General features: G+C 45.3%; 1 pseudogene; it reads right to left on the reverse strand.

Annotated features, from left to right (window-relative positions):
• Positions 1–900: 900 nt before the first annotated feature.
• LOC138775304 (F-box/LRR-repeat protein 21-like) lies at positions 901–11,878 on the reverse strand (annotated as a pseudogene).
• Positions 11,879–12,145: the final 267 nt, after the last annotated feature.

Raw genomic sequence — 12,145 nt, forward strand, 5'->3', positions numbered from 1 at the left:
CCCGGTAATAAGTGGTGTACCCCAAGGATCAGTACTGGGCCCTCTTCTGTTTAACTTGTTTATTAATGATATTGAGAATGGAATTAACAGCAATGTTTCTATCTTTGCAGATGACACCAAGCTTTGTAGTACAGTACAGTCTATGGAGGATGTGCAGATGTTACAGGATGACTTAGACACACTGAGTGTTTGGGCGTCCACTTGGCAAATGAGGTTCAATGTAGATAAATGTAAAGTTATGCACCTGGGTACTAATAACCCACATGCATCATATGTCCTGGGGGGAGTTACTCTGGGAGAGTCGCTGATGGAGAAGGATCTGGGTGTACTTGTAGATAATAGACTACAGAACAGTACACAATGTCAGTCAGCGGCTTCTAAGGCCAGCAGGATATTGTCATGCATTAAAACAGACATGGACTCACGGGACAGGGATATAATATTACCGCTTTATAAAGCTTTGGTGCGGCCTCATCTGGAGTATGCTGTCCAGTTTTGGAACCCGATTCATAAAAAGGATGTTCTAGAGCTGGAGAGGGTGCAAAGACGGGCAACTAAACTAATAAGGGGAATGGAGCATCTTAGTTATGAGGAGAGATTAAAAGAATTACATTTGTTTAGTCTGGAGAAGAGACGTTTAAGGGGAGATATGATTAACTTATTTAAATATATAAATGGCCCCTACAAGAGATATGGGGAAAAGATGTTCCAGGTAAAACCCCCTCAAAAGGACAAGAGGGCACTGCCTCCGCCTAGAGAAAAAAAGGTTCAATCTCCGGAGGAGACAAGTCTTCTTTACCATGAGAACTGTGAATCTGTGGAACAGTCTACCACAGGATCTGGTCACAGCAACAACAGTAGAGGGCTTCAAAACCGGCCTAGACAAGTTCTTAGACCAAAATAATATAAATGCATATGTATAGAACATATCACCCCTCCCCCTTCCCTGTATCCATCCCCTCCTTGGTTGAACTTGATGGACATGTGTCTTTTTTCAACCGTATTAACTATGTAACTATGTAATAAAAGTTAGATTTTATATGTGATTCTGGGAAATTATTCACTGTCTACAGTAGGCTGGTTTTTACTGAACACTCAGCTGTCACAAATCTAGATGGTACATTCCAAGTAAGAAAATGAATTTTGTACTTTTCAAAGCTGTTCATTGTATTGCTAGACTGCAATGTTATTTTTTCACCACAGAGATTTACCCTCATTTCTTACAACAAAATAGTGAAGCCAAAAATATCTAAACTAATAGTGGTGTGACCCAACATGAGAAATCTGTCAACTTTACAAGAATTACAATGAGTTATATAAAGAGTGTTTCACACTTCATTATGTCGTTTTTCTTATCGCTTTACTATATTGAATGTATAGATTCCACTAGTAGCACAGCAATAGGAGTTCAGTCTTTCTAAGCAGTCAGAGACCACAATCCCCCATAGATTATATAAAACTTGTCATCATATACAGTGATGCAATATAAGAGAGTTGGGGAGTGTCGGTATTGCCTTTGATCGGGGTCCTATAACTTCAGGCTGCATGTTCAGTTCTATGCAACATAACGTGAGAAAGTGATGAGTAATGAGAAATCTGCTGTGAAGCCTTAACATACGCAGTACCTAAAGTGCTACATTTAGGTTCAGAGCCTATCATAAGCTTTGATAAATCTGCAAGTATCCATATTTCTTTGAACATGAGGCACATTAACAATAAATCTATGTTTGTATAATTTAAACCCTATATTACTAGCCCAGTATCCTCCTGTAAGACAGCTCTCTATGTGATGAGGGTTAAATAATGTTCGTTTTGAAATAGTTTGGTTTGCAAGGACAACTTCTTGTGACATTGTATCTAGTTTTGTTGGAATTGCATAGCAAGCAAAAGTAAGACACTTTCTAGGTCTCTTCCGTAGTCTACCAAGTCGGCATCATATCCGGAAACCACATTCTCCCAAGGTGCTTTGAAACTTCAGTGAATTTGCTCCAGATTGTACTTGTTGTCAGTGAATTTGCTCCAGATTGTACTTGTTGTCAGGGATAAGTACTTCCTCCACAATAGAAAGTTGTGTAAGTCTCCTTCCACACATTTTTACAAACTCAACAAATGCGCTGCAAGTCACTTCGCACTCTCCCGAGTCCAATGGCGGTCAGGTTTTTACAGCGGTCAACAATAAGAACCAGCTCATCGTCCAAAGGTTGAAGTCCATTTGCACAAACCACAAGCTCGATGAGTCGGGGACAGTTCATGCCGATACGACCTAGCATTGCTTTGCTCACCGCCCGGCCAAAGTAGAGATGAGTAACTGGAATCTCTTCACGGAAAAATGCATCAAATTCCTCTTCATATAGAAGTACATAACAATATTGACCTTCGGAGAGTGTCTGATGAGGGCATCCCAGCTTTGCTTCTTTATGGTGTGAGATTGCGTTTGACCTGGATTTTCACTGGCTACATCAATGCGAAGATGTTCAAGACGGACATGTTTTTCGGTCGAAAGGGCCAACAGTAATTCATCGCTCAGGAGATGGTAATTCAGGGCAAGTTCTCTTAGTCCATGACATTGATCGGCCACACACAAAATTCCTAATTGGATAAAAACGGTATAACATAAGAAAACTAAAGCGCTACTGGGGGACAAGGGGCTGTGTCCAACCAGTCAAACTGTGTTCACTTCCCCCTCTGTGTCTATGAGACCTGGACCGCCCCATAGACCTGCATTGGGATTCTATCCAGGTCACATAACAGAGCCAGGAGAGAATGTGCTGTGTGCATACTGCTTCCGGCTGGTTGCCTATTCAGTCCCCGGCTCATAAAAAAAAAAAACTTTTGATATGTTTCTATGATGTAACAAAAGTTTTTGAAATGTCAGATAGGCTTTAAATGGTATAGTCTGGGAATTATCTGTTATTAAAGCAAATTGATATCTCATACAGACACAGAGTATCCATCCTACATTAAGGTGACCAATCACAAAGGTCAGCTTAACCTACCAGTTTCAATGGAACCAGCCAACCCTCTATCGCAGTGTTTCTCAACCTTTTGAAGCCAAGTATTCCCATGTTACAAGCTGCTCCAGCAGAGTACCCCCAAGGACACAATCCATTAATAACATTGCCTCAGGGTAGATTCACACATACTTTTCGCAGCAAAATCCGCTGCAATACTCTACTGTTATGGCCTATGGCTCTGTATTCTCACAGCAGATTTTCATTCCACTGCGAGAATGTAGCCACTGCCTATTTAACTACTTAGCTGCCTGGCCTTAAACAGATCATATTAACCTGCCCACACTCCTACCTGCTTCTCGTCTAGTGGGTCATTGATGGCCGTATCATGCAACCAGTGCCTGCAGCAGGACAGCATACTGAGCAGGTTGTCAGTGAGCCTTGAGCCAGAGAAGCAGGTGGGAGCGCGATAAGCATGGTAAGCATGATATGTCCCTTTCAGCTAGGTACGCCCCTGGAGCCAGATATGTCCCCTGCAGCCAAATACATCCTTTGCAGCCACATACACCCCTTTTGGCTAGGTATGCCTCTTGCTTCCAGGTATGTCCCATGGAGCCTGATGTGCCCCCTAGAGTCAGATATGCCCATTGGAGCCAGGTATGCCCCCTGCAGTCAGATATGTTTCTAGATACTAGGTATGTCCCCTGTAGGTGGATCAGACGGATTTGTCCCCTGAAGCTGGATATGCCTCTTATTGCCAGATCTGTCCCATGGAGTCGGATATGTCCCCCTGCAGCCAGATACCTCCTCCCCATGTAGCCAGATAACTCCTCCATGTAGTCAGATATCTTCCATTTTGTCAAGATGCCTCCTTCTATGTAGCCAGATACCTCCCCCATTGCAACCAAATATGTCTTCATGTAGCCAGATACCTCCCCATGTTTCCTTCTTCATCTGGCCCAGATCACCCTGATGATTTCTTGCAGCTACCATTCATCTCTTACCAGATAAACTGCCACACAAACATTAGGATCCTGACTTTTCCTTCAACTTCCCTCCCTTTTTCCTACCTATAGGCTCCCATACAGTAATCATCCGCAGTAAAGTGACTAGGTGTGTAGGTTGCCCCCATATGTAGGATCCACCATATAGTAATAATGCCTCCTGCTATGCCCTCATATAGTAATAATGTCCCTGGTGTTCCCTCCATATAGCAATAATGTCTCCTGCTGTGTCCCCATAGTTAATGTCCCCTCATCTGCTATGTCCCCATATTAAATGCCACCTGCCCTACTGAGCCCCTATAGCAATACCCACTGTTCCACTCCCCCCCCCACCACCACACAAAAAAAGTCATACTCGCCTAATCTGGGCAGGGAGCAGGACTTCCTCTCTTCTCCAGCCTCTGAGCTACAGGAAAAAATCACATCCAGGCCTGGTGTGCAGAGTGAGGTCTGAGGGGGACAGTGGGGGGAGAGAGAAGCATGGAAAGAGGAGGAGGTAAAGGGAGAGAGAAGCATGGAAAGAGGAGGAGGTAAAGAGAGAGAGAAGCATGGAAAGAGGAGGAGGTAAAGAGAGAGAGAAGCATGGAAAGAGGAGGAGGTAAAGAGAGAGAGAAGCATGGAAAGAGGAGGAGGTAAAGAGAGAGAAGCATGGAAAGAGGAGGAGGTAAAGAGAGAAGCATGGAAAGAGGAGGAGGTAAAGAGAGAGAAGCATGGAAAGAGGAGGAGGTAAAGAGAGAGATGAAGAGGAGCTAAAGGGGGAGATGAAGAAAGAAGAGATAAAGGGGGGAGATGAGGAAAGAGGAGGTAAAGGGGGAAAGAGGAGGTAAAGGGGGAAAGAGGAGGTAAAGGGGGAAAGAGGAGGTAAAGGGGGAAAGAGGAGGTAAAGGGGGAAAGAGGAGATAAAGGGGGAAAGAGGAGATAAAGGGGGAAAGAGGAGGTAAAGGGGGAGATGAAGAAAGGAGGTAAAGGGGGAGATGAAGAAAGGAGGTAAAGGGGGAGATGGGGTAGAGAGGAGATGATGGGGGGTACTGAGGAGATGATGGGGGGTACAGAGGAGATGATGAGATGATGGGGTAGAGAGGAGGTGGAGAGAGGAGATTTTGGGGGTAGAGAGGAGATTATGAGGGTAGGGGGGGAGAGGAGATGATGAGGCAGAAAGGAGGGGAGAGAGAAGATGATGGGGAGAAAGGAGGGGAGAGAGAAGGTGGAGGGGGGTAGAGAGGAAATCATGGGGGTAGAAAGATTATGGGGGTAGAGAGGAGATTATGGGGGTAGAGAGAGGAGATGATGGGGGTAGAGAAGAGGTGGAGGGGCTGAATTTGGAGTGGGGGGAGGGGGATGTGCTCTTACTGAGAGGGGTCTGGCCAGGTCAGCGAGGAGGTAGTGGTGCACGGGGCTATCCCGCCCGGGGCTCCTGCAGTGGATTGTGGATCGGGAGATAGGGCACCCCACTTCCACCGGCAGCGGCGTCACTGCTTGAACGGGGAGAAGCGGCGGCAGCAGGTGGACATGGGGGACGCCCCATCTCCTGGTCCACAATCCACTGCAGGAGCCGGCGGGGTAACCTCGCGCACCACAACCCCCCTTAGCCACTGACTTTCTTTGAGGTACTGCTGATCCGGCGACCGCCTGAGCGGATAGCAGCCCGCCGCCACATCCCCTCTCCTCTTAGGCAGCCTGCCCGGGACTCGTCCCCAGGCTGCTGCATATCCTCCTGGAGCCCCCAGCAGCGCAATCCTCACCAAGCCCTGAAACCCACAGAACGCTGGTGAGTGCAGCTGGGGAAAGGATGTGAAAGCAGCAGCAGTGATGGGTGCCGGGACATTGCTGGGTGCTAGCAGTGTCCCGGCACCAAAAGCAAAAGTTTTATTTTCCCCCGACCAGCAGAGAACAGTGACTAGTCCTGGGTGGCTCCCCGCCCAGATGACTAGGTGCCGCCCCTCTTCCTGTTTCACGCAGCAGAATAAAACTTGTTTTTCTGCCTACTAAAGCTACAGTAGCTCTATACGGTGCCTGAGAGAACCATATCACCACAATCCTACTGATTGGTTCCCTTTACGTCTTTCCCTGTCTGAGATACACTAGTAATAAGAAATGGTATAAAGGTAATACAGCTATAATATCTTACCTGCAGGTGATACATGGGGGCAGCTGCTCATTTTCAATAGGTTCAAAGTATCACTGTTGTTTGCAACTAAAACCTTTAAGGAAGGGTCATCCACTGGAGTATCATCAATCTTTATTGAAGACAACGACTGAGTTGACAAAGGCTACGGTCAGTGCAGATACAAAGTGTGACTGAAGTAAAGACATGATTGATTTAGAATGCAAAAAAAAAAAAATTATAGAACAAGGTCATCTCACCGTGTGAATATGTCCCAATATTGACGGCAACCCTCTTGGTAAGGAGCAGGTGATAAAAAATGGGCCGTTCACCATTTCCTTCTACTTTTCTTATGATTGATTATATAGCATCCAGATATTATAACTACAGGTTTTATATCATTGTCATTCATTAAAGGGATGTTATAAACATAAATCTATTTCCAGCTCAGCAGCTGTAGAGTGATCTCGCCTCTGCTGCTGAGCGGGCTGAAAGCATCACGTCTCAAGCCGCGTCACAGATCAGAAAGCGGTCGAGCACCACAGTCTGGAGCAGCATGATGAGGGGCCCAGTGCTGGAACCAGGGAGGTAAATGGACAGTGTTGCCTTTATCCACCCCCTCCCCAGCCATAGCAAAAAAATCCCTCCTTCCTGTAGTACCGATTTAAATCATACATGCTGCAGTACCACAATGTATGCGCATTGTCAGACTTCTTACTGGTATAGGAATTATATGTCAGGCGGGTGCAAAGCCCAGTATACAGCTAAATATAGGGCCTTGATACAGGTGTGCCCGTGGATAATTCTAACATGCTGCATAGTCACATCACAGTCACACCTTCCATGCTGGAGGTATGGCTATTTGTAAAGGTCCATTGAATTTCCTTAAAAAAAATGTGAAAGGACGAGCAAGAAAAATAAAAAATCTGTGTGTGAATAACTTGAAATAGTGTCCGTTCGCTTAAAGGGCTAATCCCCCCAAGCGCTAAAAAATTAAATGCTCCCAAACCTAGCTGGTCTTATTCACCAAGTCCCCCTGAGAATTTTGATCCGTCTTCCATCTTTCTAGCTGCTTCCGTTCCATAGTTACAAGTTTTTAAAAAAAGCTGAACTATATACAACATGGTGCCGGCCAGAAAACTACATCTCCTATCATGCAATGCTTATGCCTGATTGGTCTATGATGTAGCAGAGCTGATATGCACAAGATATAGCAGAGTTGAGTGAGTTGAGTGAGCGACATAGCAAAGTTGCGTTTGTGATATAGCAGAGCCGAGTGAGCGATATAGCAGAGCCGATTGAGCGATATAGAAGAGCTGGATCAGTGATATAGCAGAGCCAATTGAGTGATAGTGCAGTAACAGTAACAAATAGTTTCAAATCTGGAAGCAGACGGCACAGTGTCGTTGAATGCTGCCGCTGGTGAGTACGGGGGGTAGGGGGACTGCCACCGCTGCTGGTGATTCCCGGGGGGTGGGCGGCTGGTATGCGGGTGCTGCAGGCGCTGCTGGTTATTTCCCAGGGAGGGGAGGTGAGTGCCACCACAACCGCGTTGGTGAGTCCTGGGGGGTGGGGGTGGGTCTTGTGCCGCCGCTACCGCTGAGTCCCGGGGGGGGAGGGAATGGTTGTCAGCCGTTGCCGCAGGGGTGGGGGTTGGGAGGGTGAGCGGGTGCCGCCGCTGCTGCTTTTGAGTCGGGTGGGGGGGGGGGGGGGGGGTCGGTTGCCTGCTGGTGCTGGGTGCCACTGCCCCCCGGGGCCTCCTTCGACAATCTGCTGGTGGTGGCTTTCTGCACAGAGCCACAGGTGAGCTCAGAGGTGGGTCTTTGGTCTGTAGCAGCAGTGGGCTTGTCTGACCACTGGGTCTCTTCAATAGAGAAGAGAAAACCCTTAAGCCCGCTTTGGTTCATCTGAACCGGAGCATGCAGCACCTGATTACTGGCGGCTGAGGAAGTTGGATCCAGCCCTAAGGCTGCTTGGAAGACATGGATACAGCCATAAGTAGAACTCCCCAGGGCTGCTCAGCTTGTTCAACTTGTTCAGCCACCGGTAATCTAAATGCTGCATGCTTGAGGTTTGCTCATCTCTCTACTCTTCTTCTGTGGGTGCTGGTCTTGTGGTGGCGATGGCTGCCATGTAGCATGTGAGCGTATACAATTGAGAGTGTATACAATTGGGTCGAAATGCGTACTTACGACTTAAGTGTTAATTTTGAAAGTTTTTCTGAGAAGCAGTAGATCTGGATGAGTGGTCTTTATGGTGGACACACTTTGTCCACCTACTAATCACTTCTTCTTACAATGCTTGGTAACATGCCCTTTAATAGTTGAAAGTTTCCAAAGCGTAGCATTTCTTATATTAAACTCCTGAAATGACTGTTCACTTCACTGTCACTTATTCCTTCATATATAATCTGATACCACAGGAGAGGGATCCAGGTTACAGACACTGGAGCTTGTTAAGATGCAAATTCATCTTTCATTTTGAATTGCGTCCAAGTATTCTAGTTTTAGGGTGCGTTCACACCTACAGGATCTGCAGCTGATTTTCTGCAGCAGATTTCAGTTAAATAACTGAACACATCCTCAAATCTGCTACAAATCTGCTGCAGATCCTGTAGGTGTGAACGCACCCTTAGGGTGCGTTCACACCTACAGGATCTGCAGCTGATTTTCTGCAGCAGATTTCAGTTAAATAACTGAACACAGCATCAAATCTGATGCTGTGTTCAGTTATTTAACTGAAATCTGCTGCAGAAAATCAGCTGCAGATCCTGTAGGTGTGAACGCACCATTAACAAGACATTTCTGGTTTGCAAACACTATCCCAAGATGCCGCACCTTGGATTACATAGTCACAAGTAACAACATGCAAGTGGAGGCGATAGGGTTATTGGGAGCATATTGTAATGTATGGCTGGCGTTATGGGGTCTGAGTGTTTTCCATAGCATGCACAGCTTTGCTCATGTTAAAGTGTAACTGTCATTTAAATGTAATTTTTCAGAAATCAATAAGTATCAATAGTACAAGCGATTTTAAGAAACTCTGTAATAGATTGTATTAAGCAAAAGAGTTTCATTCTGTACTTCTGTTTTCCTAGGTCCCCCCTCACTTCACAAGAAGCAGGATTTCTGTGTCCATTATGGTCTATGGAGAGGGAAGGGGGTCGAGGGGGTGAGTGATCACAGAGAGGAAAGAAATAGTCCTGCACAGCACAACACCCTGCAATCTTCTCTCAGCAAGTTCCCAAATAAGCAGTGACCTTTCTGACCTCTGAATTCAGTGTTTTATGTGCCCAGTCTGCAAACTGTACAGCTGCTTTTCTGCTCTCCCTGCTTACTCATCCTCCTAAACCCCTCCCCCTTTATAGGTTATAATGGACACGGCAAACCCATCTTCACTTTGCTTCTCTGTAGTGAATACAGATTTGCCTGATAATGAGCAGATAAGAAGTGAGGGGGGGGGAGGCTGGGAAACAGCTTTTTGAGTACAGAAAGAGGCTTTTTTGCCTAATAAAATCTATTACAGAGTTTCTTAAAATCGCTTGTACTATTGATTTCTGCAATAAAAATTTAAATGACAGTTACACTTTAACCTTTCCCATCTCCAGAAGTCGGGAGTCACGATTTTACACAAATGTCCTCCATGAAAGAAGTTATCATGGTAACTGTGCACTCACTATTGCCATCGAACACAGCGCGTTCATCGTTACTTAACACATATTGAAACTCTATAGATCCTGTTGATTTTACCTTGGAAAGGTTCATGAAGCTGGGCTTTGCTGTGGATATTAATCCAAGAGTTTTAATGGAACAATTTACGAGCTGAGAGAGAATGTCGCAGGCTGCTTCTGCCGACTCTGTGCAGCTATCAACCTGAAAAATAAAGAAAAGGCCCAATTCAGTACATAGTCCTCCTATCTATGTTTAGGGAGTAAAGATCAAAGCACCGTCTGGGGAGAGGAAGGAGAACTGTGGCAGAGATCAGCTTCTCACATCAATGTTTTAGAAAAATAATGGCATTGCAAAAGACACTAATTCCTCCATTATTACTCCAGGAAATTTACAGTATATAGAAGCTTAGTGTCATTACACAATCAATGTGACAGTGTCAAAGCGTAAGGGACACATCTTGTTATAAATGGTTACACCAACTTGTCAATTTATTCACACATTTCCAGGCTGAATAATGGGAATAGTATAACAGATCTAAGGCCTCATTCACACATCAGTGTCAGTTTTTCCTGCTCAGGAGTCCTTAAAAGGCTTCAGGAAACCATCAGGAAACCTTCAGGATTTCCTTCACAGAAATCAGTTTTTATGTTCCAGAAACCATCAGTAGTGTCTTCAGGATTTCCTGATGCGAATCAGGAAAGCAACAGGATTTCCTGAGCTCCCATAGACTTCTATGGGGGCACCAGTTCATGAAATCCTGGAATAGGACAATAGGAAATAGGACAGGTTCTATAATTTTTCTATTTTCCTGAACAGACACCCTTCAGGAAAAATCCACGTCAGTGTTCAATGCAATCCTATGGGTCAGGAAATCCTGGCAGGAATTCCTGATAAGAAAAACTATGTCTATGCATGATAGTACTTGTAGTTTATCCAAGAAACCCTTTTTTCATTTTGGTTTTAGGAGTCCAGTGGGTGGTCCAACTCAGGAGTAGGACCGCCCACTGAACCCCTGAATCCAGAATTGTTTGAGGAATAAACCTGCTCCGCTCCTGTGAATGTGGACTGTGCTGCCGTAACCCAGTCCTGCCACTACACATTGGACGGAGTCAAGGCCTCAGGCCTTGTATTTATGTATTTAGGCATTACATTTAGGGTTTTATTATTCTTTTATGGCTTATTATGAACAATACCTTAAAACTAACATACTGAAGATGATCAGCATGTTTCTTAATGATTTGCTGGATGAGATCGGGATGTGTAGACTTCAGGTACGATGTAGCCGGCTGGTTTAGTTCAAACTCAAACTTGCTCCATAAGTCAGGAATATGGAAAACTTCATTCCAACGGCGACAGACAGATGATGCCCGAGCCCTGTCAACAAGTGGAAGGTACTGAAAGATATGCAAGACAACATGGTGCGGCAGACTTGCCCAGTCCAGCATGCAGGACTGCATTTGAGATTTCTGCAGTTTAGGTGGCGGAGTGTCCTTTTTGTTTCTTTATTCTTTTTGGTCCTTCAACAACTTGGCTGTCAATAGTAACAGTGAGTCTACCTCGTTTTATTCTGGAGAGGAGAAACACAAGAAAGGTTAAAAAAAACAGAATTCTTTTACTTTTTCTGCAGTATGTCAACCATCATTGCTATTGTCAACAGTATTCCATGACATGAATACATACATATACGTATAGGACATATAGAGGGGTCTCATGATTTATAGCTCCCCTTTGACTTTGAGTTCAAGTTTCTTTATACCTCCATAACCTTCTATGAATGTAGGCTGGCTTAACCTGCTACAATGGACTCTGGTATCAACCTACCAAGGAAAGACCTGCCTCTTAAAGGGGTTATCCAGCGCTACAAAAACATGGCCACTTTCCCCCTACTGTTGTCTCTAGTTTGGGTGGGGTTTTGAAACTCCGTTCCATTGAAGTAAATGGAGCTTAATTGCAAACCACACCCAAACTGGAGACAACAGTAGGGGGAAAGTGGCCATGTTTTTGTAGCGCTGGATAACCCCTTTAAACTCTCCCTACTGACCCTGTGGCATGAAACAGCGAATGAGACATAAGTACCCCCTCAAATCTCACTGCTGCGCGATATTGCAGTCCGATCTGTGTTCCCATTCCGCCAGCTTCCGCCGACATCCCCCTTCCAGAGCTGAGCAGGGTGTGGGATGTCAGTAAAAGTCAGCAGAACAAGAACATAGCTGCCACTAAAATATCAGACACAGGTTATGGTTAAGGCAGTAGGGAGAGTAAGAATTCCAGAGGGGGACATTAGAAAGCATTGTGTCCAGGAGGGTGGCAGACAAGAAGCATAATTTAAGGGCATCTACAATGTTTAGTGGCACGTGCCTGCATCGGGAGCAGCAGAAGTTTTTTTGTGTATCTTGCTGCCCGCTAAACATTAGT

The sequence above is a fragment of the Dendropsophus ebraccatus genome, unplaced genomic scaffold, assembly GCF_027789765.1.
Source record: "Dendropsophus ebraccatus isolate aDenEbr1 unplaced genomic scaffold, aDenEbr1.pat pat_scaffold_1503_ctg1, whole genome shotgun sequence".
Classification (NCBI taxonomy): Eukaryota; Metazoa; Chordata; class Amphibia; order Anura; family Hylidae; genus Dendropsophus; species Dendropsophus ebraccatus.